Source organism: Boleophthalmus pectinirostris, unplaced genomic scaffold (assembly GCF_026225935.1).
Source record: "Boleophthalmus pectinirostris isolate CB_2022bp ecotype Guang Dong unplaced genomic scaffold, ASM2622593v1 HiC_scaffold_14, whole genome shotgun sequence".
In the NCBI taxonomy this organism is placed as follows: Eukaryota; Metazoa; Chordata; class Actinopteri; order Gobiiformes; family Gobiidae; genus Boleophthalmus; species Boleophthalmus pectinirostris.
Genome location: NW_026571047.1, coordinates 29,952,714 through 29,968,132, shown reverse-complemented (window position 1 = coordinate 29,968,132; position 15,419 = coordinate 29,952,714). Strand labels below are relative to the sequence as shown.

The 15,419-nt window shown below is 41.9% G+C and overlaps 1 protein-coding gene across 1 annotated transcript in view; it reads left to right on the top strand.

The window, feature by feature from the left end:
• Positions 1-272: 272 nt before the first annotated feature.
• LOC110171221 (zinc finger MIZ domain-containing protein 1-like) overlaps positions 273-15,419 on the top strand; it is a 234,832-nt gene continuing 219,685 nt past the window's right edge. Inside the window, 1 exon segment of the mRNA XM_055150416.1 lies at positions 273-381. The gene's annotated coding sequence lies outside the window, so the exon portion shown is untranslated.

Sequence of the window (15,419 nt, the reverse complement as noted above, 5' to 3'; positions counted from 1 at the left end):
CTTCCTTTTGACTCCACTCCGGGCTCTGCGTCTGTCCCTCCTCTCTCCCCCCCTCATCTCTTTCTCTCTTTCTCTCTTTCTCTCTCTCTCTCAGTCCCCATCATGGCTCCTTCCTCCCGCTGGAGCCGAGCAAAAATCCGCTTCGCGTTTTGCCACGAACCTCGCAGCACAAGCGCAGCAGCCGCCACAGTCACCAGCGAGAGCCGCGCGTCCCCTTCGGTAATAGAATCGCCGATGTAATTTGACACTCCAACTTGCTTCGCTCGCTCCCCTTCGCTCCATTCACTCACCCTGCGCCCGCTTCGGTGCTCGTAAAGAGGAATAACTTGAGCTTAAACCAGCGCGACGCACGGAGGGGACTTTCTACGCGTAAGAAAACCGGTAAGTACGCGTCCAAAAAAACTTACCGAAACGAACCCGCGTGGAGCATAAAGGAAGGCATGTCGTGCGCGTGATTTTACGGCACTTAAGTTGTGATTTATCCGGGTTTTACGCACGGATTTCACACTTTGGTTGATTGGAGGATCGCGCATCGGGTTCGTACAGGATGTTAATTTACTACGAGGCTGTGCTCCATTGTGCGTGGATCGTTTTTTTTTTTTTTTTTTTTACGCAGGTTAAGTGCGTTCGGCCGGGAGCAGCAGATGTTTGCGTTGATTTGTGCACGCGCGGAGGAGAGAGGGGCGACGGGCGGGCGGGATGAGTCGCGGCGCGGCGCGGGGTGCCTCTGCCCGCTCGAGGTGCAGGGGAAGGGGCAGGCGGCTTGTTTGGGGATGGAGCTCGGAGCACATGGTCGCGGGAATAGCGGGAGACGGACGTAAACGTGAAGCGAGAAGCGTTTTGACGCGGGGATCGTGGCTGCGGTGGATGTAGCGTTTGTTTGGCTCGTTTGTTTGGCTGTTTTTGGTGTCCACATGCGTTTATCTGGCTGAATATGAAACTGCACATCACACTTACAAATGTCAAATGTTATTTTCAAGATTTTCTGTCACGTTTCTGTCACAATCTTATTTTTTTATCATGAAAGCTACGTGAACATATCAATAAAACATCAGTTAAAGTTACACACTTAATTACACATTTAAGAACTTTATTTAAAGGTGAACTGTGTAACTTTTTGGCTGGGGTCCGTCACCTGCTGTACTCAGTGTTGGGGAGTAACAGATTACATGTACCGGAGTTATGTAATCAGAGTACAAATTATGAGTAAATGTATTCAGTTACAGTTACTGTTTCAGTGAGTGGTAATTGGATTACAGTTACTTTGTTGAAGTAAATGGATTACACAGAGGGATTTTCCTGTTTTCACTTTTTTTTTTGTTTTTTTTCCTTTTCGGTAATTCCACTCATTGCCGAACACTAAACCAGGACTAAACCAGGTCTAGACCAGGTCCAAACCAGGACTAAACCAGGTCTAACACCCAGGTCTAAACCCAGGACTAAACCAGGTCTAAACCAGGTCCAAACCAGGACTAAACCAAGACTAAACCAAGACTAAACCAAGACCAAACCAAAGACTAAACAAACCCCTAAACCAAGACTAAACCAAGACTAAACCAAGACTAAACCAAGACTAAACCAGGACAAAACCAGGACTAAACCAAGACTAAACCAAGACTAAACCAGGACTAAACCAGGACTAAAACCAGGTCTAAACCAGGTCCAAACCAGGTCTAAAACCAGGTCTAAACCAGGTCTAAACCAGGACTAAACCAAGACTAAACCAGGACTAAACCAAGACTAAACCAGGTCTAAAACCAGGTCTAAAGCAGATCTAAACCAGGACTAAACCAAGACTAAACCAGGTCTAAACCAGGACTAAACCAAGACTAAACCAAGACTAAACCAGGTCTAAAACCAGGTCAAAACTATGTCTCAAACAGGATTTAACAGGACTAAACCATACTGCGTGGACTGCGTCTCCTCTTCTTCTATCAATAATATTTTTAATTTGGTTCAGTAAAGACTCGGTCTTTTCATTTTCTTTTATCAGACAAAACACGATATTACGATTTCCTCGTCTTTGCTTCTCTACAGCAAATCAAGTAATCCAAAGTATTCAGATTACATTACTCACTTTAAGTAATTTAATGGATTACGTTACAAACTACATTTTGGTGTATGTAATCTGTAATCTGTAGGGGATTACATTTTAAAAGTCACGTTCCCAACACTGACTGTACTCTGCTTGGAATGTTCCACAGTGTGACTTTAAACAGATCCACCGAACATTTATTCAAATACAGGTGGTTTTAGACTCAAAAGTTCTCACCGTGAGCGAGGTTGGCCTGGTTTGGTTTCCGTGAGGATAGAAAGGTTTAATGCCATACTGTGAAACATTCCAGACGAAGTAATAACATCTCCATGGAGAAAAGTATTTGACGGATCCTCCAGCAGAAAAGTAGCCTGATTCATCAGCTGGTTTCACTTCGTGGAAACCGTCTGACCTCGCAGCATTAGATTTCATTCACTCGACAGTAGGCGGGTACTTTTTTAAATTAACCAATCGCTGCTATTTAGTTGTAACATATGTAATGCGCCGCAACCACCAGTGACACCAGTGACGTCCAAGTAATTTCCGGCGTCACGGCTCTTCTCTGATTGGCCGGTGTGCGGTCTACAACTTCCGGGGTTCTTACAAACCGTGTGTAGTGTTTTCTGATTCCTCAACTAGTCGCTGGAGAGAAATGAAATTGAGTGGAGACACTAGATAACACCAGCCCGGCTACTAGAAAAGTTACACAATACATCTTTAGACCTGCGGGGAATTTGTGTTGCCAGGTAATGTTGTTTTATAGTGAACATCTAATGCAAGAATACAAAGAACTTTTCACAATGATTGCAAGATATATATATATATATATATATATATATATATATATATATATATATATATATATATATATATTACATCCCGACTTGTAACTTTTCCTGGCATGAATCCAGCACCAGGTTGTGTCCACGGAGATATTTTAGGGAGATTCCCTGGAATGTACCACCGTATGGCATTAATCGCGCTCAGTGTTGGGGAGTAACAGATTACATGTACCAGGTCTAAACCAGGTCTAAAACCAGGTCTAAACTAGATCTAAACTAGATCTAAACCAGGTCTAAACCAGGTCTAAACCAGGTCTAAACCAGGTCTAAACCAGGTCTAAAACCAGGTCTAAAACTAGATCTAAACCAGGTCTAAACCAGGTCTAAAATCAGGTCTAAACCAGGTCTAAACCAGGTCTAAACCAGGTCTAAAACCAGGTCTAAACTAGATCTAAACTAGATCTAAACCAGGTCTAAACCAGGTCTAAACCAGATCTAATCCAGGTCTAAACCAGGTCTAAACCAGGTCTAAACCAGGTCTAAAACAGGATTTAACAGGACTAAATCCTGCTGTGTGGACGTGTCTCCTCTTCTTCTATCAATAAAATTTTTAATTTGGTTCAGTAAAGTCTGGACTTTTTATTTTCTTTTAACAGACAAAACATCTTATGTTACGATTTCCTCGTCTTTGCTTCTCTACAGCAAATCAAGTAATCCAAAGTATTCAGATTACATTACTCACTTTAAGTAATTTAATGGATTATGTTACAAACTACATTTTGGTGTATGTAATCTGTAATCTGTAGGGGATTACATTTTAAAAGTAAACTTCCCAACACTGATCTCACTTATTATGTATTTACTATGAATGTAACGATATCAAAATCTCACAGACGATATTACCACAATATTTATTTCACGATACGATAATTACTGCGATATTTTGGAGTGGGTAAGATAATTGCAGACAGTGGGGATGTAACGATATCCAAATCAAACGGTACGATATTATCACGATACGCATCTCACGGTACGATATTTATTCCGATATTTATCTTGAAGAGGCTGATTTAATTGTAGGTAGGACAATTTTTTGCTTTTAAAATAAATTGACAAGATTTTGGTGTGATTTATTTCCGTTATAATCCTAAGAATTAAAGTAAAAAACATTTCTTTATGTCGTTTGCGCTGAAATGAATCATGGGAAATGTACTTTCTTATATATTTTTTAACTGTTGCTGCTATAAAACACTGCATTTAAGCAAAGGAACTTGTAATTCGATATATTGTGACGATCCACGATATTATTGCGAGACTTTTGACGATACGATATCACGATATTTTGGTTATCGTTACATCCTTGGTCCTTCTTTTTTACTATACTTTTTTTTTTTCTTCTACCGTGAACCAATACCTTGAAAAATATGTATTCTACTGTAAGCGGGCTCACCTGTCCACAGATCGTACCCGTAAACTGACTTTGCGCTTGTCTCCATGGAAACAGAAAATAGAAATCGAAAAGAAGAAAAATTCCAGGCCTTTAAAACAATAATAAGTTACAAAGTGCACCTTTTTAAGAGCGGTTTTAGTCGGTCAAAACGCTCGATTTCATGTCGTAATCTTTCGCCTAAAACCCTTCAGATACTTTCACACAGATGAGGCGGGTGGAGTGTCTTGCTCAAGGACACAACAACAGTCAGAGCGGGAGAACCAACAGCTTCTGGGTTTGTGAGTGGATGCTGTAGATGCTTTTTGAATCCGCTGTCAGTCGAGGAAAAGTGGAGTCTCGGTTTAGTTCTACCCCCAAACGTGGCTGCTCTGTGTAGTCCAGGTTTTGTAGAGTCCTGATTTAGTCCTGGTCTAGTTCTGGTCTAGTTCTGGTTTAGTTCTGGTCTCAGCCAAACGTGTGTGAATGAAACAAAACACAACTCCAGATCTGTTTCTAATGAGGTAACAACATTATAACATGACTTAAAGCTTGTTCAGTCCTGGTTTAGTCCTGGTTTAGTCCTGGTTTAGTCCTAGTTTAGTTGTAATTCAGTCCTTGTTTTGTCCGGGTTTAGTCCTGGTCTAGTCCTGTTTTAATCCTGGTTTAGTACTTGTTCAGTCTTGGTTTATTCCTGGTTTATGTCCTGATTTAGTCCTGGTTTAGTCCTGGTTTAGTCCTTGTTCAGTCCTTGTTTTGGTTTTATTTAGTCCTTGTTTAGTTCTTGTTTAGTCTTTTCTTTAGTCCTGGTTTAGTTCTGGTTTAGTCCTGGTTTTGGTCTTGTTTAGTCCTGGTTTAGTCCTGGTTTTGGTTTTGTTTAGTCCTTGTTTAGTTCTGGTTTAGTCCTGGTTTTGGTCTTGTTTAGTCCTGGTTCAGTCGTTCAGTCCTTGTTTAGTCCTTGTTTAGTCCTTGTTTAGTCCTGGTTTAGTCCTAGTTCAGTCCTGGTTTAGTCCTTGTTTTGGTCTTGTTTAGTCCTGGTTTAGTCCTTTTTTAGTCCTTGTTTAGTCCTTGTTCAGTCCTGTTTTAATCCTGGTTCAGTCCTTGTTTAGTCCTTGTTTTGGTCTTGTTTAGTCCTGGTTTAGTCCTAGTTTAGTCCTGATCTAGTCCCGGTTCAGTCTTTGTTTAGTCCTAGTTCAGTCCTTGTTCAGTCTTATTTTGGTCTTGTTTAGTCCTGGTTTAGTTCTAGTTCAGTCCTGGTTTAGTCCTTGTTTTGGTCTTGTTTAGTCCTGGTTTAGTTCTAGTTCAGTCCTGGTTTAGTCCTTGTTTAGTCCTTGTTTTGGTCTTGTTTAGTCCTGGTTTAGTCCTTGTTTAGTCCTGGTTTAGTCCTTGTTTAGTCCTGGTTTAGTCCTTGTTCAGTCCTTGTTTTGGTTTTATTTAGTCCTTGTTTAGTTCTTGTTTAGTTTTTCTTTAGTCCTGGTTTAGTTCTGGTTTAGTCCTGGTTTTGGTCTTGTTTAGTCCTGGTTCAGTCCTGGTTTAGTCCTTGTTTTGGTCTTATTTAGTCCCTTGTTTTAGTCCTTGTTTAGTCCTGGTTTTGGTCTTGTTTAGTCCTGGTTCAGTCGTTCAGTCCTTGTTTAGTCCTTGTTTAGTCCTGGTTTAGTCCTGGTTTAGTCCTAGTTCAGTCCTGGTTTAGTCCTTGTTTTGGTCTTGTTTAGTCCTGGTTTAGTCCTTGTTAAGTCATGGTTTAGTCCTTGTTTTGGTCTTGTTTAGTCCTGGTTTAGTCCTTGTTTAGTCCTTGTTTAGTCCTTGTTCAGTCCTGTTTTAATCCTGGTTCAGTCCTTGTTTAGTCCTTGTTTGGTCTTGTTTAGTCTGGTTTAGTCCTGTTTAGTCCTGGTTTAGTCCTTGTTTAGTCCTGGTTTAGTCTTGTTCAGTCCTTGTTTTGTTTTATTTAGTCCTTGTTTAGTTCTTGTTTAGTTTTTCTTTAGTCCTGGTTTAGTTCTGGTTTAGTCCTGGTTTTGGTCTTGTTTAGTCCTGGTTCAGTCCTTGTTTAGTCCTTGTTTTGGTCTTTCTTTAGTCCTTGTTTAGTCCTGGTTTAGTCCTGGTTTTGGTCTTGTTTAGTCCTGGTTCAGTCGTTCAGTCCTTGTTTAGTCCTTGTTTAGTCCTTGTTTAGTCCTGGTTTAGTCCTAGTTCAGTCCTGGTTTAGTCCTTGTTTTGGTCTTGTTTAGTCCTGGTTTAGTCTTGTTAAATCATGGTTTAGTCTTGTTTTGGTCTTGTTTAGTCCTGGTTTAGTCCTTGTTTAGTCCTTGTTCAGTCCTGTTTTAATCCTGGTTCAGTCCTTGTTTAGTCCTTGTTTGGTCTTGTTTAGTCCTGGTTTAGTCCTAGTTTAGTCCTGATCTAGTCCCGGTTCAGTCTTTGTTTAGTCCTAGTTCAGTCCTTGTTCAGTCTTATTTTGGTCTTGTTTAGTCCTGGTTTAGTTCTAGTTCAGTCCTGGTTTAGTCCTTGTTTAGTCCTTGTTTTGGTCTTGTTTAGTCCTGGTTTAGTCCTAGTTTAGTCCTGATCTAGTCCCGGTTCAGTCTTTGTTTAGTCCTAGTTCAGTCCTTGTTCAGTCTTATTTTGGTCTGTTTAGTCCTGTTTAGTTCATTCAGTCTGGTTTAGTCCTTGTTAGTCTTATTTTGGTCTTGTTTAGTCCTGGTTTAGTTCTAGTTCAGTCCTGGTTTAGTCCTTGTTTAGTCCTTGTTTTGGTCTTGTTTAGTCCTGGTTTAGTTCTAGTTTAGTTCTGGTTTAGTTCTAGTTTAGTCCTGGTTTAGTCCTTGTTTAGTCTTGGTTTAATCCTTGTCTTGGTCTTGTTCTGGTCCTTGTTTTTCTTATTATTAGATTTACAATTACTGTTTAAAAATTAAGATTCTTGGAGGCACCGGGAGCTTTAAAAATTAAATTAAAGCGATTAAAAACGAGCTCTGAAGTCCAGGTACAAGAAGATATATATATTTATTTATTTTTCTCTCTCAGTCTGGACGTTTTGTTCCTTGGAGAGGACGTGGTGAGTCTGAGTCAGTGCAGCCTTTGCAGTTTGATCGTGGTGCCAAACTCAGAATGTGGATTTGATTTGGTCGTGATTTACTGTATTTTTTGGCTCTGTTGATTTCACGCTTTTCTTTATTCGTCTCCTAAAAACTAAAACTTGTCCTGGACTCGCTCCGCTCCATTTCTCAACTTCACTGGCTCTTCCTCTTTCTCTCTTTCTCTCTTTCTCTCCCTCCCTCCCTCCTTCTCTCTCTTTCTCTCTGTGTCTGTCTAGGTCTTCTCACTCCTCCCTCCTCCTCCCTCTTTCTTCTTCCTCGCTTCTTCTCTCTCTCCTTCACTCCTCCTCTCCTTCCCTTCCTCCTTCCCTCTCTCCTTACCTCTCTCTTTCCTCCCTCCCTCCCCCCTGTCTCCCGTTCTTGCTTTTTCCCTTTCAACCCTCTCTCTCTCTCTCTCTCCCTCACTCCTCTTCTCCTTCCCTTCCCCTATCCCTCCCTCTCTTGCTGTCTCTCTCTTCTCCCGCTCGCTCTCTCCTCTCTCTCTGCCTTCCTCTTTTTCTTCTCTCCCTCCTCCTCCCTCCCAGCTCTCTCCCTCTCTCTCTCTCTCACACCTCTTTTTCCTCCCTCCCCCATCCCCTCCTGTTTTGCTGTCTCTCTCGCTCACCTTTCTCTCTCCTCCTCCCACTCCCTCCCTCTCTCACCTCTTTCACTCTATCCCTTCCTCTTTCTTTTCTTCTCTTCCCTCTCTCCCTCCTCCCTTCTCTTCTCTTTCCCTCCCTCTCTCACTTCTCTCTCCTCCCTCTCTGCTCCTCCTTCCTCTTTCTTTTCTTCTCTTCCCTCTCCCTCCCTGCTCTCTCCCTCTCTCTCACACCTCTTTTTCCTCCCTCTCCCTGTCCCTTCCTCTCTTGGTCCCTCAACTCTCTCTCTCTCTCCTCTCTCCTCCCTCTCACCGCCTCCCTTCCTCTTTCTTTTCTTTTCTTCTCTCCCTCTCTCCCCTCTCTCCTCCCTCTCTCTCTCCCTTCCTCTTTTTCTTCTCTTCCCTCTCTCCTCTCTCCTTCTCTTCCCTCGCTCCCTGCTCTCTTGCTGTTTCTCTCTCAACCTCCCCCTCTGTCTCTCTCCCTTCCTCTTTTTCTTCTCTCCCTCTCTCCCTTCTCCTTCTCTTTCCTCGCCTCCTCGCTCTCTCTCTCCTCTCCTCTCCTCCGTCTCTCTCTCTGTCTCTCTCTCTCTCTCTCCTCCTCCTACTCCTCTCTCTCTCTCTCTCTCTCTCTCCTCTCTCTCTCTCTCTGTCTCTCTCTCTCTCTCTCTCTCTCTCTCTCTCTCTCTCTCTCCTCTCTTCTCTCTCTCTCTCTCTTCTCTCTCTCTCTCTCTCTCTCTCTCTCTCTCTCTCTCTCTCTCTCTCTCTGGTCTCTCTCTCTCTCTCTCCTCTCTCTCTCTCTCTCTCCTCTCTCTCTCTCCTCTCCTCTCTCTCTCTGTCTCTCTCTCCTCTCCTCTTGTCTCCTCTCTCTCTCTCTCTGTCTCTCTCTCCTCTCCTCTCCTCTGTCTCTCTCTCCTCTCCTCTCCTCCGTCTCTCTCTCTCTCTCTCTCTCTCCTCTCCTCTCTCTGTCTCTCTCTCTCTCTCTCTCTCTCTCCTCTCTCTCTCTCTCTCTCTCCTCTCTCTCTCTCTTCTCTCTCTCTCTCTCTCTCTCTCTCTCTCTCCTCTCTCTCTTCTCTCTCTTCTCTCCTCTCTCTGTCTCTCTGTCCTCTCTCTCTCTCTCTCTCTCCTCTCCTCTCTCTCTCTCTCCTCGTCTCTCTCTCTCTCCTCTCCTCTCTCTCCCTCCCTCGTCTCTCTCTCTCTCTCTCCTCTCTCTGTCTCTCTCTCTCTCTCTCTCTCTCTCTCTCTCCTCTCTCTCTCCTCTCCCTCCGTCTCTCTCTCTCTCTCTCTCTCTCTCTCTCCTCTCCTCCTCTCTGTCTCTCTTCTCCTCTCTCTCTCTCTCCTCTCTCTCTCTCTCTCTCTCTCTCTCTCTCTCTCTCTCTCTCTCTCTCTCTCTCTCTCTCTCTCTCTCTCTCTCTCTCTCTCTCCTCTCTCTCTCTCTCTCTCTCTCTCTCTCTCTCTCTCTCTCTCTCTCTCTCTCTCTCTCTCTCTCTCTCTCTCTCTCTCTCTCTCTCTCTCTCTCCTCTCTCTCTCTCCTCTCTCTCTCTCTCTCTCCTCTCTCCGTCTCTCTCCTCCATCTCTCCATCTCTCCGTCTCTCCTGTCTCTCCGTCCGTCCGTGGTGGTGTTGGTGTTGTGTTCTTTCGTCTTGTCGGTGTTTACTTTGCTGACACATAATCCTGTGCTGTTTTTCTTTCTCTCTTACTGTTGCTGTCGTGATTTCGGAGGCGTTAAAGATCTGCTCTGCTCTTCCACCTTTAACCCCACGTGACGAGAAACATTTGTCTCTTCACTATTTCACATTTATACATAAAAAAAAACTAATTACAGAAACTTTAAAAAAGCTCATATTACTTTATTTCCATNTTTAGACCTGGTTTAGACCTGGTTTAGACCTAGTTTAGACCTAGTTTAGACCTGGGTTTAGACTGGTTTAGACCTAGTTAGTTTAGACCTGGCTTAGTTTCCAGCAATGAGTGGAATTACCAAAAAAAAAAAAAAAAAAGGGATATAGCCCCAAATGTGAAAACAGAAAATCCTCTGTGTAATCCATTTATTTTCAACAAAGTAACTGTAATCCAATTACCTCACTGAACAGTAACTGTAACTGAATACAATTACTCATTATTTGTACTCTGATTACATAACTCTGGTACATGTAATTGTTACTCCCCAACACTGGATATGGATTGAGAATGTGTTTATATTTATTTATTTTTACAGCTACAAGAAGTTTTATATTTTGTACGACATTAAATCTAAATCTAAACGTAAAAGAAGCTGTTAACTTGAAAATTTTAGGAAACTGTAGAAAAATTTTACGTCTCACTTTAATTGTTTTAGTTTGTGGTTTGTTTACGAATGGGGATAGAAATATTTAATGCTGTACTGTGGAATATTCTAGGTAAAGCAGTAACGTTTCCATGGAGATAAGTTGGTGGTGGACAGGCTGGCAGAAAAGTTACATAGTGCAGCTTTACGTTGGTTGTATCTTCTTAATTAACCTGAACAACATTCACTCAGAGTCAAATGTTTTTAATCACAACTAGTGGAATTATCTGGTGTAGTCCTGGTTCAGTCCTGGTTCAGTCCTGGTTTTAGTCCTGGTTTTAGTCCTGGTTTTAGTCCTGTTTAGTCCTTGTTCATTCCTCATTTTAGTCCTTATTTAGTCCTGTGTTTGTCCTGGTTTCGCTCTGCTTTAGTGCTGGTTTAACCCTGGTTTAGTCTCTGTTTAGTTGTGGTTTAGTCCGGGTTTAGTCTTATTCAGTTTCTGGTTTTAGTCCTTATTTAGTCCTGGTTTAGTCCTAGTTTAGTCCTGGTTTTAGTCTTGGTTTTAGTCTTGGTTTAGTCCTAGTATAGCCCTTGTTTACTTGTGGTTCAGTTCTCGTTTTAGTCCTTGTTTAGTCCTGGTTTAGTCCTAGTTTAGTTGCAGTTTAGTCCAGGTTTAGTCCTGTCTTTTCATGGTTTTGTCCTGGTTTCAATCCAGGTTTAGTCCTTGTTTAGTCCTGGTTCAGTCCGGTTTTAGTCCTGGTTTCGTCCTGGTTTTAGTCCTGGTTTTAGTCCTGGTTTAGTCCTGTTTAGTCCTTATTCATTCCTCATTTTAGTCCTTATTTAGTCCTGTGTTTGTCCTGGTTTCGCTCTGCTTTAGTGCTGGTTTAACCCTGGTTTAGTCTCTGTTTAGTTGTGGTTTAGTCCGGGTTTAGTCCTTATTCAGTTCTGGTTTTAGTCCTTGTTTAGTCATGTGTTTGTCCTGGTTTAGTCTCTGTTTAGTTGTGGTTTAGTTCTAGTTCAGTTCTAGTTCAGTCCTGGTTTAGTCCTGTTTTTTTTTTGTTTTTTTCTTGGTTTAGTCTTGGTTTTGTCCAGGTTTAATCCTTGTTTAGTCCTGGTTTAGTCCTAGTTTAGTCCTGGTTTTAGTCTTGGTTTTTGTCTTGGTTTAGTCCTAGTATAGCCCTTGTTTACTTGTGGTTCAGTTCTCGTTTTAGTCCTTGTTCAGTCCTGGTTTAGACCTGGTTTACTTCTGGTTTAGTCCTCGTTCAGTCCTTGTTTAGTCCTGGTTCAGTCCTGGTTTTAGTCCTGGTTTTGTCCTGTTTTGTTTCTTGATTTAGTCCAGGTTTAGTCCAGGTTTAGTCCTCGTTTCGTCTTGGTTTTGTCCTGGTTTAGTCCAGGTTTAGTCCTGGTTTTTGTCCTGATTTAGTCCTGGTTTAATCCTGGTTTAGTTCTTGTTCAGTCCTGATTTTGTCCAGGTTTAGTCAAGGTTTAGTCCAGGTTTAGTCCTCGTTTCGTCTTGGTTTTGTCCTGGTTTAGTCCAGGTTTAGTCCTGGTTTTGTCCTGATTTATGTCCTGATTTAGTCCTGGTTTAGTCCTGTGAACTTTTCTCTTCCTGAATCAGTCTGTACCTCGTTCATCACAGAACCACGTGCTTTTAATCACTTCTTCTTGAATCCTCTGTTAATTCAGGGCAGGTTCAGTCTCCGTTCGGTTTAGTCTCCTCTGATTTAGTCCTGGTCTAGTTCTCATTTAGTCCTGGTCTCGTTGCGGTTTGGTTTTGACTCGCCCTGGCCCAGGTTTACCCCCAAATTAACGCATCTTTAATCACCGTTAGTCCGTTCGTCGCCCTGATGATGTGTCGTTCTTCTTCTTCTTCGGAGGAGGAGCTGTGTGGTTCTCCCCCCTCGCTCTCCCCCCCGCAGACCTTACCCCACCGATGGGCCCCCCGCTCTGAATAAGCCTGCCCCCCCCACCCTCGCCTCCGCACCCCGCCGGGCCGACCCCAGCCTATTCAGGTCCTGGATGTTGGAACACCAGCCGGGGGACAAAAGCCACATTGACGAACCTTTAGCCTGGCCCAGCACGTGTGTCTGCAACTCAACAAGTCCATTTATTAAGTTCGCTCCCGTCGGCCAATCGCGGCGCAGAGAGGGAAACTGTAAAAGGACAGCTGCCCGCGGACAACCGGGGTTTAACAAAGAAAGAAAAAAGCGGAGGAAACTAAACTTAAAGGGGCTGTACGCGTTTGTTTTTTTCATTTAAAGTTCTATAATTACACAAAAATGACTTTAAAGGTTGTATGGAGGATTTTTTTTTTGTTTCAAATTGTCAATGATAGATTATAGAGATGCAGTAGCCTTGTAATTATGATGACCAAAAAAAAGAGAATAAAATTCATCAACTCTGGACGTGGTGGGGCTAAACATTTGCCAATAGATAACGACACTGCCTCGTTATCTGTGAGCTGACAGGCTGTCAATCAAACTCCCTACGTTTCTAGTGTAACTGACTTGCCTGCGCCGCCGGTACGTGGTTTACGTACGACTGTCACACAGTCCACAGACGCAAGACGCACAGACGCTGTTTACTCCACCAACGCAACAGTTCTTAGCGGCTTTTTTTGACCTATATCTTCCTCGCAGTTCGCACAAAGTTTGTTGCAATGGCGACAAGAATCCAGGAGCAGTTCGCCGCAAAAGAAAGTCCGTTTTTGAGGTCGCTGAAAGAAGAAGACAAGGGGAAAAGCAGCGAAGCCAAACTAAGGTGATTCTTGAAGATTCATTCCAGCGATGGCGCGACTGAAGCAGACGCAGGGTCTAAAGACTGACGCACTGGTCCACAAATTACTCCTGGACAGGAAACTTCTGCTTATTATGAAAACGTACTTTATTTCCAAGAGCTAGACAAACGTTTTTCAGGACACGAAAGCGATATCCTATGTCTGAAAACGTAATTTTCAAGGCAAAGAAAGAGTCCGCTTGCTGCTGCGTGTTGTAGCTAGTTCATTCGCACTGAATCTCCGCGCAACCTTCTCTGCACCCCTTTCCTGCTCCTCTCCCCACTGCCCGATCCGCTCTTCCCCCTGCTCCTCACTTCTCCGGGCACGGAAATCTCCGCGCACCGCTCCCCTCTCCTCTCCTCTCTCCCTGTTCCTCACTTCTCGTCCGCGAACGAAATGTCCGCACACCCCCTCCCCCCGTTCCTCACTTCTCCACCTTGACTAACCAACACTGTAGTTAGTTGTTTACAAGTCATGTGCAGCTCACCGGCTGTAAACAAACCTGTTTCTGGCGTAAGGAGGAGGAGGGAGGAGGTGTTTCTACGTAGGAGCTGTAGGGGAGGGGGGGTGGTTTCACGCATGCGCAACATTTGAAAAAGGACAAACAGTCGCTGGATTTCTCCTTCCTTAGAAAATCCTCTATACAACCTTTAAGACGTGTTGTGACGCTCAAAAACAAACCTGGAGTTGTGTTTTGTTTTATTTACAAATGTTTGAGTAACTCTTATTTTTATTCGTCTGTCTGAGGGCTGGGACGATATGGAGCAAAAAATATGTCTCGATATACGATACATATCTCGATATTTGTACAGGAAAAATAACTCCCCCAAAAACGACTGCGAAAACAAATATGTCAAATTCCACAATGACTTTTCGGTAACACTTTATAATAACTACACCTTATTTAGCCTTAATAAAGCATGAACAAAGACTTAATTAATAATGATTCACGCTTAGAAACGACTTAATTACCACCTGAATTAAGCACTTAACCTGCACTTAATTTGCCTCTGCTGTAAATAGTTACTCAATTCTTCTTAATTACTCATGAACTAAACATTTGTGTGTTTACATTTGGGTTCGGTCAAGTTTTAACGGAGGGAAACAGGGGCAGATTTTTTACATTCAAATGTCTCTTATTCAGAAACTAGAGGGACTATTGAAATAAGTAAAGTATCAGAATGTAGGAAAGAGTTACACTCCAACAGGGTCAAGTTAAACCTGTGATATTCTTTCAAGTTGTTGACAAAAAATGAAAAAAAACTCATGTCGGTAACGGAGGGAATGAAATATGCAGCACTTTTTGGGCAATAAATCCAAACAGTGATAACTCTTGGTTCTCACTTACATATCCTTAACAAACTGGTTTGAATATTTGCTTCATATAGTTTTCTACCATATGGTACAAGATTAGGTTGAAAAAACTCTTACTTTTTGAGTCATGAGATTTTTTTATGAAGAAAGTTCATGGTAACGGAGGGAAAAGTAACGGAGGGAAAATTGTGCAAACAAGTAGAAGATGCATGATTTTACATAATTTGTCGCTTTTTTCTTCTGAAAACTTTAATATTACTTCAAAATGAAAGGAAACTATTTCTATAAAATATGTCAGTCCTTCCAAGCAAATTTTTATCATTTTAAATACTTTTTTTTTTTTTTTTTTTTAAATCATGTACCTTCATCAACAGTTCAAAGATGGAATAACACAAGATATGATGAAATACATCCATTTATTTACATGATTTTCAGATCTTTGAAATTTGGGAAATAATTTTTGTTCCATGTTTCATACATGGTCTGTTTAAAATGTATGGAACTTTAGAACCAAAAATGATACAGAAAAAAGGTCAACAGTTTGATAAACTAGAGTACATATGTATCTGTTCAATACATTTTTATATCAGATTCATTAACTTGAATTGTTTCTGCTTGACTGAGCCCAGATGCATATTTAAGTTCACATTTGAACATTTATTAATGATTAGTAAGTTAATGTAATGTAATGATCATTCAGGCAGTTATTATCTGTTAGTTGAGTCTTTCTGAGCTGAGAGACTAATTATGTTTATTAAGCATTTGTTAAGTTTGGTCAAATTCCAGAGAAACAATAATACATTATTAGTTAATTATTCTCTTGTGGCTTAACAATCATTAATAAATGTTCAAATTTGTACTTAAATATACATTTACAAATGCACACACAAATGGTTAGTTCATGAGTAATTAAGTAAGAAATACTTATAAGTACTTTCATTTTCTCTCCATCTGTCTTCCCTCTCTCTCCTTTCTCTCTTTCTTTACTCCTGCTTGACCCGATCTCTTTCTCTCTCTCAGTCCTCGCTCTCTCCCTTCATCCTCCTTTCCTTTCCTGACCTTTATTTACCCTTCAGCCTCTCTCTCTTTACTTCCCTTTCATTTTCTCTCCCTTTCTCTCATCTTTCTCTCTCTCTTTGTCTTCCTTTTCTTCCCTTTTCCTTTTTCTC